This window comes from Sus scrofa, chromosome 8, assembly GCF_000003025.6.
Source record: "Sus scrofa isolate TJ Tabasco breed Duroc chromosome 8, Sscrofa11.1, whole genome shotgun sequence".
Lineage (NCBI taxonomy): Eukaryota > Metazoa > Chordata > Mammalia > Artiodactyla > Suidae > Sus > Sus scrofa.
The window spans coordinates 56,139,333-56,151,751 of record NC_010450.4 but is presented as its reverse complement, the minus strand read 5'-3'; the positions used below and the strand labels follow the sequence as shown (position 1 = coordinate 56,151,751).

At 45.5% G+C, this 12,419-nt stretch overlaps 1 protein-coding gene and 1 long non-coding RNA gene across 2 annotated transcripts in view; one reads left to right on the top strand and one right to left on the bottom strand.

Moving 5' to 3' along the window:
• Nucleotides 1-12,419, bottom strand: part of LOC100621006 (RE1-silencing transcription factor-like) — a 166,732-nt gene that overhangs the window by 63,260 nt on the left and 91,053 nt on the right. The gene's annotated exons all lie outside the window — the stretch shown is intronic.
• Nucleotides 2,222-10,848, top strand: LOC102161749. The gene is made up of 2 exons (XR_002346681.1): nt 2,222-5,452; nt 9,918-10,848. It is a non-coding gene; the product is annotated as an uncharacterized LOC102161749 (long non-coding RNA).

Sequence of the window (12,419 nt, the reverse complement as noted above, 5' to 3'; positions counted from 1 at the left end):
AAACCTATTCATGTAGTTTGGGGACATTTTCCTCTCTTCTGGGAACCCTCTGAAATATGGCAAAAGACTTCATCCAACTGTCTCTATCTCAAGGGCATAAATATGTTCTGATAATGATTTTCATGTTTTCTCACTGGGCAAAAGCATTTCCTTGTCGCAGGGCTTGAGCCACAGCAGCTGCTAAAATGCTACTGGAAAAAATTATTCCAACTTGGGGAGTTCCTTCTGAAATACATAGTGACAGAAGCTTCTACCGTCAGGACAAATTTTACAGTCTGTCTGTAATATCTGGCTAATAATGTAACATTTTTACTGTGTTTAGCATCTCCAGTCTTCTGCATTTGTAGAACATGGTGTTGAAATAATTAAATTCAGATACCAAAATTAATTAAATCATTTAAGTTGCCTTGGCTCTGAGAAATAAAATATTGACTGCCATATCTGTAAACAAAAGGTGTCACAGTCATCAGGGTTTGCTGCTTCCTCCTAGGGTGAGCCCCTGAGCCCTGAGGAGACTCAGGAAGGAAACAAAGAACCACTGGCATCTAGCTGATGGCAGCCGGCAGAGAGCTGAGGTGCATATCAAAGGAATGGTTTCGGCGAGCCCACACCATGCGTCTTCCCACACAAAGGAAAACGCTAAATTCCTTGAGGTATCTGGTTTTCAAACAGGAATCTTTTGTTCCTACTACCTGCCCTTTGTGGCAAAACCCCTATGCATCCGCACTCCCCATCACCTCTCCGGGTGGTTTTCTCAGGGTCTTTTGAGATGCTGCCTCCCTGGCTTAAATCCTCATTTTGCCCCTCAACATTTAGTTTGTGCATTATTTGTTTTTAGTTGACAACAGTGGCTTTGGTTTTGCTTATTCTCATATCCACGTCCTCAGGAAAAAACAGACTATCACCAATTGTTGCTAGCAGGACCAGGTGACAGATGAGGGAATCATGAAAGGAGAGCTTCTCACCCCCTGCCAAGAACTAACTAAAGCCCTTGACGGAACTACAAGGTCCCAGAGCAGTCTTTTCCCAGTGTATCCTGGGAGGTGAAGACCTACAACCTGGAGACAAGTCTACTGGAAAAAACACCTGCAACTAGATGCCCTCCAGCCTCATGGGAGGGGACTTTACCAGGCACTGTTTTTTTTGTTTTTGTTTTTTCCCCATATGTCAATCTTTTTTTATTTTTTTTCTTTTCTTTTCTTTTACTCAATGAATTTATTACATTTATAGTACCAGGCACTGTTAATGAACTATTGTGCCACTAAATTTAAAGACACTGACTCACGGGAGTTTCCTGGTGGCGTAGTGGTTAAGGGCTCAGTGTTGTCACTGTGTAACTTGGGTCACTGCTATGGCTAGGGTTCGATCCCTGGCCCAGGAGCTTCTGTATGCCAATGGGGGCAGCCAAAAAAAAAAAAAAAAAAAAGGTAAATGCAATTGTTGGATTTGTGGTCAACCGCCCTTGCCCAGCACTTCTGGGTTAATTGGCAAATATTGGTTAATTGACTAAGTGACTGGGTGGCTTTAGTAAGTTTTATTTCAGGAGACAGAAACACCAGTAGTCCTCTAGAAATCACAGATATCACTCATTAGAACACACATGAACTGCCATCAACTGAACCTTAAATGACTCTATACATAGGTATTTGTTTTCTCTTAATGCTACCAAGGCCCAATCTCAGGAAAGTAGCACTGAAGAATGTCACCTTTCTTCTTTTAGGAGGTACCCTTCCCCAACTGTGAAACAGATTTATACAGTTAACACAGGATTATGAACATCTAAGTAGCAAAGGCCTTTTATATGGGAACGAGCCTACTCATAAAAAGATGACCTTAGCTAATAATACCCAACACCTATCATGGGTACTGCGTGATTCTTGTACTATAACTAGCATTTCATTTTATTTTACTTTATATTTTGTCTTTTTAGGGCCACATCCGCGGCACATGGAAGCTCCCAGGCCAGGGGCGAATTAGAGCTACAGCTACTGGGCTACACCACAGCCACAGCAACGTGGGATCTGAGCTGTGTATGCAACCTACACCACAGCTCATGGCAATGCCAGATCCTTAACCCACTGAGCAGGGCCAGGGATCAAACATGTGTCCTCATGGATGACAGACAGATGCATTTCCACTGAGCCATGATGGGAACTCCTACAGCCAACATTTATAAATCTTTTAAATTCTTTTTTTTTTTTTTTTTGTCTTTTTGCTATTTCTTGGGCCGCTCCTGCGGCATGTGGAGGTTCCCAAGCTAGGGGTTGAATCGGAGCTGTAGCCACCGGCCTATGCCAGGGCCACAGCAATGCGGGATCCGAGCCGAGTCTGCAACCTACACCACAGCTCGAGGCAACGCCGGATCGTTAACCCACTGAGCAAGGGCAGGGACCGAACCCGCTACCTCATGGTTCCTAGTCGGATTCGTTAACCACTGCGCCACGACGGGAACTCCAAAATCTTTTAAATTCTGAAGGGTTTTTGTTTGTTTGTTTGTTTGTTTTATCTTTTGTCTTTTTAGGGCCTCACCCGCAGCATGTGGAGGTTCCCAGGCTAGGGGATGAATCGAAGCTGTAGCCACTGGCCTGTGCCAAAGCCACAACACCACCAGACTGGAGCCATATCTGTGACCTATACCACAGCCCACGCCAACGCTGGATCCTTAATCCACTGAGAAAAGCCAGGGATCAAACCCGCAACCTCATGGTTCCTAGTCAGATTTGTTTCTGCTTCACCACAACAGGAACTCCAAGCACCGAAGTATGTTTAATAGGAAAGGCAGTCTTACAAAACTGGGTAACTCTTGACATTACCATGCCCCTCAAGGTGGTCCCTAAGCTATAGAGCAACTGAATGCTGTGTTTTACATCAGCTAAACCATCCAATGTCACCTATAAGCTATATGGAAAAGCAAATAAGTGCTATGAATGACCCAATGCCCAGTCTTGGAGAAATACTAAATAGCATTATGACAGTTTGATGTCTGGAGATGATTAACTAGTCCTATAAGATCCCTCCTAATGAAGGCCCATGGATTTCGCCTATTTTGAACGCTGCCTAAGGCTCACTTCCCAGATGGCCCCTTGTTGGTCAAGGGCAGCCATAAACGCTCACACGACCCGCACAAGGCCACCTGCCCTCCCTCTATGGGACCTGACTCTGGGAGTGAGTCTTTCCAGTCATGAGGGAGCAGATGTTGAGGCCAACAAACCAAGTCATCGATTACTGACACTTTCCAAGAGAGAGGCCTTGATCAAACAGTGGAGATAGGAACAGAAACTAAAACTATGCTTGGTATTGTTAAGAGAGTGCCCTAGAACGGAGCCGGGAGACCATGAGGACGGATGACTCTGGACTGAGCCCAGAGGAAATGTTATTAATACAGCATCCAGAATATTGGCCCAGTATTCCAAAAGCTCCAGATACTTATCAAACCCTTACCCTAAAATAACTCACAGCAGCCTATCTCTTAAGGACAAATATTTTCTTTCATGCATCAAAGTCAATCGTAATTTCTGCCAGACAACTTTAATAATATTGTTGTTTTTCACTTTATTTTTAAATTTTTTTAATTTTTAAAAATGTTTGTCTGTTTACGGCCACACCCACAACATATGGAAGTTCCCAGGCTAGGGGTCGAATCAGAGCTATAGCTGGCAGCCTACGCCACAGCCCCAGCAAAGCAGGATCTGAGCCTCATCCGTGACCTACACCACAGCTCGCAGCAATGCCATATCCTTAACCCACTGAGCAAGGCCAGGGATCAAACCTGCAACCTCATGGATCTTAGATGGATCACAGGGGAACTCTGGTTTTTCACTTTATAAGCCCGGACCCTGTCTCTTCCTTGGAATACTTTCGTTTTCACCCCAGCTTGTGTCTCCTGGACTGAAATCCCTAATATTCCGAATAAACTTTTTGGGTTTCTTTTTTCTTTCGGTGTTTTTGCCATTTCTTGGGCCGCTCCTGCGGCATATGGAGGCTCCCAGGCTAGGGGCTGAATCGGAGCTGTAGCCACTGGCCCACACCAGAGCCCCAGTGACGCGGGATCTGACCTGCGTCTGCAACCTACATCACAGCTCACAGCAACACCGGATCCTTAACCCACTGAGCAAGGCCAGGAGTCGAACCCGCAACCTTATGGTTGCTAGTTGGATTCATTAACCACTGAGCCACGATGGGAACTCCAGCTCTTTGGGTTTCTGCAGCCTTGACAGTCCTATTCATGAGCATCAGCACCAGAATCCTCTCTCTCTGGCCTGACCCTGCACACCTGCCTCATCCACACCCTCCACCTGTTCCCACCTCCTCCAGTAGTCACCAAATGTGCAATTTTCCAAAAAGCCAGAGGTTCTGTGATTGTTCCTAGCCTGTGACTGTATCCTGATGCCAAATCTTTCCTGCCTCTATGTCTTCATCTCTGCAGCAGCCCCAGCCCTCATGCAACTCTTCTTCAAAGACGTAATGTTCTCACCAAGGTCATGTCTTGGGTGCTACTAGTGATGCTGTTTGTGAAATTTTAGCCTGAAAATGAAACCTACAATGATGGAGAAGCATAGAATGCTCAAAGGGAAGTGTGAGGGAAGCTTAGGACTGGGTACCTCTTTCCCGACTGGGCCTCCAGGGGAAAAGCCTGCTCACCACTCACCCAGGCCAGCACTGCCGCCTCATGAGTGAAGAGACACATGGGGCTCCCAGGACTCAAGGCGAGATCCTTGAAGCTCAAGGCTGGGTCCTCTCACCTGAGGTTCCGGAAGCTGCTCATGCTCTGGGCAGCTCCTCCCCACGCTGCACACACTTGTCCCCCGCCCCCGCACACATAACACTCTCGGCTCACACCCCCAAACCCAACTGCACAGGTGGCCGGAACCCATCCTGTCCCCACCTCCCTTTCTCTTGGGGCCCCTGACACTGGCCTTAGCTACTCTTTTTCTGTCTTTCCAGGAAAAAGGGGAATGACCAGATCCACTCTTGTCCCCAACACTGTGACACCTGCTCTAGGCTGCCACTTCTTCGGGAAACTGCCCTGGCTGCGTCACCGGCAGCCTCGTCCTGAGACACCAGCTGGGCCCTGCTCGGTCTCTTCCCAGATGTTGCTGCTTATCAGCTTGCCTGGACAGGCTTCCAGCCACACTCACCAGCGACACACCGTCTGCTTCTGCCAGGACCTTCTCCAGCCACCCTCCGCTGCTCACGGCCCAGCCTCCTAGTGGTCCCCTATGCAGGCGAGCTAGGGGCTCTCATGCTGACCCCCATGTAGAACCACACTCCTCTAGAACAGGCTGCACCTGCGCCAGCAGCATAGCCTCACTGAGGGCATGTTGGAGATGCAGAGTCTTGGGTCCCACCCTGGACGTCCCGCTGCAGAATCTGCTTCGTTATGACCCCGGAGTGAGCCACCCCCATATCACATTTAGGATGTGCTTTGTGTAGCAGCACTGACCTCAGGCAGGTGAGCTGACATTTCTAGTAGCCACACGCAAAAAAGGGAAAACGATGAAGTTCACTGTCATCACAGAGTTCATGGAACTCAATCAATACAAACACTCATAATTTCAGTGTGTAACTCATGTAAAAATCACTGAACTATCGGAGTTCCCGTTGTGGCTCAGTGGTTAACAAATCCTACTAGGAACCATGAGGTTGTGGGTTCGATCCCTGGCCTTGCTCAGTGGGTTAAGTATCCGGCGTTGCCATGAGCTATGGTGTACGTTGCAGAAGCGGCTCAGATCCTGTGTTGCTATGGCTCTGGCGTAGGCCTAGAACCTCCGTATGCCGTGGGAGCAGCCCTAGAGATGGCAAAAAGATTCCCCCCCCCCAAAAAAAATCATGGAATTATTTTGTTCTGTCAGAAACTGTTGAAATTCAGTGCATGTTTTACCCTAACAGCCCACCTCACCTCACCTCACCGCAGCCCCTTTCCAGGGTTCAGCAGCCACACGGTGTCCTGTGGCAACAGCAGCAGACAGTACAACTCCAGGGTTTAGGATGCAGATGAGAACTCAAGGTTTAAGGCGAAAACACCTGTGTGTGAACCTCACTTCAGCACAAAGTGGATCTGTGATCCCAGTCAGTTACCCACCTCTGGCTTCACCAGATGAACCCAGGGCCTCAGGTTAACGATGTCACGTGGTCTCAGTGAAGCCTGGAGATGACATGTGTAAAGGCACAGGGTCAGCACGTGATAAACGGTGACTTCGTAGTCCCTTCCACTTCCTGGGCTTTAATTATTTGCAAAATTTGTGTCTTTAATTAGCAACACATTAATTATCATAATTATCATTTTTTGTATAAAGGTTTTTTTAATAATTTAATGGTAAAGACTATTTTAGTGCTTCTCCATGTGGTTTTTAGTAACTGATTCAAAAATTTACAACTAGGAGTTCCCACTGTGGCACAGTGGGTTAAGAACCCAACTGCAGCAGTTTGGATTGCAGCTGTGGCTCATATTAAATCCCTGGCCTGGGAACTTCCATATGCTGTGGATGTGTTCATAATTTTTTTTTTTTTTTTTTTTATGCTTTTTCAGGGCCACACCTGCAATATATGGAAGTTCCCAGGCTAGGGGTTAAACTGGGCCTGCAGCTGCTGGCCTACACCACAGCCACAGCAATGGGGTATCCAAACCTCATCTGTGACTTATACCACAGCTCATGGCAACACCGGATCCTTTACCCACTTAGCGAGGCCAGGGATTGAACCCACAACCTCATGGTTCCCAGTCGGATTCATTTCCTCTGTGCCATGACGGGAACTCCCTCATAAAATATTTTTTTAAATTTCAATTAAACAATTAAATTGTTTAATTAATTAATTTTTTATTTGGTCATGCCTGTGGTATGAGGGCTTCCCAGGCCAGGAATTAAACCTGTGCCACAGCAGTGACATAAGCTGCTACAGTGACAATACCAGATCTTTAACCCTCTGAGCCACAAGAGAACTTCTAAATTGTTTAATTTGATTGAACAATTTAAATCTTTCCTTCCAAGTTAGCTAACTGCACAGACTCTGGAGCCAGACTGCCTGGGTTCAAATCCTAGATTTGTCACTTACCAGCTATGCTTCAGTTTCCTCATCTAAAATAGGACTAATAAGAGCCTCTATCCTATGGGGTTGTTGTAAAGATTAAAGAAATAAATACGCAGAAATTCTTTTTCTTCTTTTTTTTTTTTTTTGTCTTTTTGCCATTTCTTGGGCCGCTCCTGCGGCATATGGAGGTTCCCGGGCTAGGGGTCGAATCGGAGCTGTAGCTGCCAGCCTACGCCAGAGCCACAGCAACACAGGATCCGAGCCGCATCTGTGACCTACACCACAGCTCACGGCAACGCCGGAACCTTGACCCACTGAGCAAGGGCAGGGACCGAACCCGCAACCTCATGGTTCCTAGTCGGATTCGTTAACCACTGCGCCACGACGGGAACTCCTGTTCTGTCTCTTTTATCTAATACTTTGACACAGGTATTTCCATATCCCCAAACTCCTCATTATTGTACCTGTGACTAGGTCCTTTATCAACTTTATAACTTGTGTAATGCCAGCTGTGAGTCACTACTGGTGTCAAGAATTTCTGCGGGAGTTCCCGTCGTGGCGCAGTGGTTAACGAATCCGACTAGGAACCATGAGGTTGCGGGTTCGGTCCCTGCCCTTGCTCAGTGGGTTAACGATCTGACGTTGCCGTGAGCTGTGGTGTAGGTTGCAGACGCGGCTCGGATCCAGTGTTGCTGTGGCTCTGGTGTAGGCTGGTGGCTGCAGCTCCGATTCAACCCCTAGCCTGGGAACCTCCATATGCCTCGGGAGGGGCCCGAGAAATAGCAAAAAAAAAAAAAAAAAAAAAAAAAAAGAGACAGAACACAAATGATTCTCACAGCATGATCACAACTATACTAAAATCAAACAGCTCAGAATTATGGCTAAGAGCAAGACACCAAATATTAATTTTGCTTGTTTCTGGGAGATAGAAATTTGAGTGATTTTTTTTTCTGCTTTTCTAAATATATATATTACTTTTGTAGTAACAAATTAACTTTATTTCTTAAATTGCTTACTGGTTGCAAGCACAGGGTCTGGAATAACACTCCTGCGTGTCCCCGAGGGCACTATGGTAATGAAATAAGGTATTCTGAGAAAGACAAATACTGAATGACCTCACTCCCATGTGGAATCTAAATGCCAAACTCAGGGAGTTCCTGTCGTGGCTCAGTGGAAACAATCTGACTATTATCCAGGGGGACACTGGTTTGATCTCTGGCCTCACTCAGTGGGTTAAGGATCCAGTCTTGCCATGAGCTGTGGTGTAGGTTGCAGATGAGCCTTGGATCCCGAGTTGCTGTAGCTGTGGTGTAGGCCAGCAGTTGTAGCTCCGATTCCACCTCTAGCCTGGGAATCTCCATGTACCACAGGTGTGGCCCTAAAAAGACAGAAAAAAAAAAAAAAAAAAAAAAGAAAAGAAAAAAAGAAAAAAAAGAAAAAGAAAATGCCAAACTCAGAGAAACAGAGAAAGAAGGGTGACCCCAGGAGCTGAGAAGGGGAGCTGCTGGTCAAAGGGCACAAAGTTCCAGTTAGAAGATGAACAAGTTCTGGGAATCTAATGTTCAGCATGGTAACTATGATTAATGACTGTTATATACTTGAACACTGCTGAGAGAGTAGATTTTTAATATTATCATACACAAACACACGGAACAAAATTTGTGATTATGTGACGTGATAAATGTGTTAACTAAGCTTATTGTGGCAATCATTTCATTACATTATGCATATCAAATCATCATATTGTTTACTGAAACTTACACAAATTTTTTTTTCTTTTTTTCGCCTTTTGGGGATGCACATGGAGGTTCCCAGGTTAGGGGTCTAATTGGAGCTAAAGCTGCCAGCCTACACTACAGCCACAGCAATGCCAGATCCTTAACCCACTGAGCAAGGCCAGGGATCGAACATGCAACCTGTTACTAGTCAGATTCGTTTCCACTGTGCCACAACAGGAACTCCAAACTTGCAGTGTTATATGGTAATTATATCTCGATAAGGCCAGAAAACAAAGTAGGAAATGAGGAAGAAAATACTCCCTTCAGAGACTTCAGAGAAGCAAATTTTATTTATTTTAGGGCCACACCCTGGGCACATGGAGATTCCCAATCTAGGGGTCCAATTGGAGCAACAGCTGCTGGCCTACACCACAGCTCACTGCAACGCTGGATCTTTAACCTACTGAGTGAGGCCAGGCAGGGACTGAACTTGCAACCTCATGGAGACTAGTCAGATTCGTTACCACAGAGCCACAACTGGAACTCCACAAATTTTATTTAAGTTGGGTTTTTTGGTTTTTTTTTTTAATCTTTTGTCTTTTTAAGAGCCACATCCGAGGCATATGGAGGTTCCTGGGCTAGGAGTCTAATTGGAGGCACAGCTGCTGGCCTACACCACAGCTCACGGGGCAACGCTGGATCCTTAACCTACTGAGTGAGGCCAAGGATCGAACCTGCAACCTCATGGTTCCTAGTCAGATTTGTTTCTGCTGCACCATGACAGGAACTCCCTAAATTTTTTGAAATGTTGAAACAACAGCCCACATTCCCTAGGCTCCAGTTCTGGCTCTGCTTTCACTAGCTGATAACCTTGGATAACTTGCTTAACTCCTCTCAGCCTTAATTTCCTCATCTAGGAAATGGACACAATAATTACACTTACCTCCTAAGGATTGTTGTGAGAATTAAATTATAAATGCCTGTAAAGGGCTGACGAAAATGCCTGGCACACAATCAGAACTGGTTGATGAAGAAGGGGATAAGGATGATGGTGAGGGAGGAGGAGGGGAGGTTTGTGTTAGTGATGCCGGCTTCCCTGGGTTTGGGTCTTGATTAGCTGCTGGGGTTTGGGCATGTTTCCTAAATTCTTGCTTTCTCATCTGTAAACAGAGTAACAACACAGCGATATGCATGGAGCACACAAAACTGATCCAGAGGATAAATAAGATCACTCGTGGACAGTGCCTGGGTCGCAGTAAGTGCAGTGATATTATGGGTTTCTAAAAAGTGAAAACAAATGGGAATTACAACATCTGCCTCATAGGTTGCCACGAAGATAAAACGACAGCCCTGTGAAAACCTAAGTACTGTAAAACGAGGCCCTCGTGAAAATGTCAGCTCTCGTCCACTAGAGGGCAGAAGACACCACCAGATACAGCTGAGCTCACTGACCTGCTGAGGGAGAAGCAGCCAGGCCAGCAGTCAGGGGTCACTCACCAGGCTTGGTCCCACTGCTGGAGTTAGACTGGAATCGGCCTGAGGAATCTTTCCATTTGGTGCACATTGTAAACAATGATTACTTTTATTAGAGAGCCTGTTCTAGGCCTACATCGATCCCCCTCAGTTTCCATCTTCAGCTCTGGACATTCTCACCCACACTTATGGCCTCGCCCCTGGTTACTTAAGAGTGGTCCACCCACCAGCCGACCAGCCACAGGAGCTTCACCTAGGGCTGCAGAAAGGCAGACTCTTGGGAGCTACCCTCAACTTAAAAGAATCTGACAGACTCACTTGCATTTCAAAGTCTGAGAAACATAGCCTTAGCCACAGTGAGCTCTTGAGATCCTCTAAAGGAGCCTGAGGTCTTCCCAGGTTGGAAACAAGCCCCCCACAACGTTAGACAAGCCTCTTATTTACTCTTCACATCTTCCCTTGACTCATTAATGAGGGAACCAGAAGAACGGTAAACCCAGCTCAAGGAGAACAGAAGAGACTGGCGAGTACACAGTCTACGGAAAAAAGAATGTTGGAATGAGACTGAAAATTAAATACAACACCTTTTTATGCTAACAGAGCAATAAAACAGGAGCCTCTGGAATAATCTTTTCTCTTGACAAAGGCATTTGCGACTCTCCTTCTATGAGTTACCATCTGACTAGACAGCCTCTAAGCCCTATAAGAAGTAAATAACAAGCCAAATACGATGACCTCCCCAGAACACACTGATCCCCGGCAGAGCTCTTACACAATGCTCTTGTGTGACTGCAGAAAAGCACAGAGCAATATTTTGCTTTATTCCCAAGTTTTCAGTAATTTTTCTTAAATGTTTACATTTGATGACAGAGGCAGTAGGACCTGTCCGGCTGCCAAATCTGACTAAATACACCCTAGAATTCCACTCATGTCCGTTTCAGAGGATGAATGGAAAGGAAAATAAGATCAAACTAGGCCTGTCTTCTGTGTCTCCTTGACCCTTTTGGCCCCACTTATACTAACGATAAAATGAGGATAACATTTATTTCATTTGACAATTTAGCTCCAATATTTTGGTCTTGGGAGTTCAAGATCAAATTTTTATACTCTTTAAAAAAAATTTGTAATCTCCTAAGTGTTTTATTTATTTGATTGATTAAGGCTACACCCAAAGCACATGGAAGTTCCCAGGCCAGGGACTGAATCTGTACCCCAGCAGTGACAATATCAAATTCTTAAGCACCAGGCTACCAGGGAACTCCAAACTTTTATACTCAATAATTATTGAAGGAGTTCCTGTTGTAGCTCAGTGGTAACGAATCCAACTAGTAGCCATGAAGACATGGGTGTGATTGCTGGCTCTGCTCAGTGGGTTAAGGATCCGCTGTTGCCGTGAGCTGTGGTGTAGGTCACAGACTCGGCTGGATCCCCTGTTGCTATGGCTGCGATATAGGCCAGCAGCTGCAGCTCCAATTCAACCCCTAGCCTGGGAGCTACCATGTGCTGCAAGTGCAGCCCTAAAAAGACCAAAAAAACAAAAAAATTTATTGAAGATCCTGAAGAGTATTTCATGTTATATCTATCAATACTTAATACTATTAGAAATTAAAACTAAGAAATTTAGTAAATATTTATTAACTCATTTACAATTATAATAAACTCATTACTTAATAACATAAATAACAAAATTTCTGTTAAAGGAATTATATATTCCAAGACCTCACAAAGGTTTGGATTTGATTCAAAGGATCCCATTAAAGTTTTCCACCTTGGAGTTCCCGTCGTGGCGCAGTGGTTAACGAATCCGACTAGGAACCATGAGGTTGCGGGTTCGGTCCCTGCCCTTGCTCAGTGGGTTAACGATGCGGCGTTGCCAACAGCTGTGGTGTAGGTTGCAGATGCGGCTCAGATCCTGTGTTGCTGCGGCTCTGGCGTAGGCCGGTGGCTGCAGCTCCAATTCAACCCCTAGCCTGGGAACCTCCATATGCCGCGGGAGCTGCCCAAGAAATAGCAAAAAAAAAAAAAAAAGTTTTCCACCTTGCTTTTGGTGCTTCTGTAACTTCTGTTTGGATGAGATTTGACAACATGCTGGTCTAAGATGAGCCTAAGAGGGACAACATATATTATGGCCTGATCACTGATTAGATTTAAAACATTTTTCTGATCCACAGTTCTTGTATAATTATTTAGAAGTAGGTT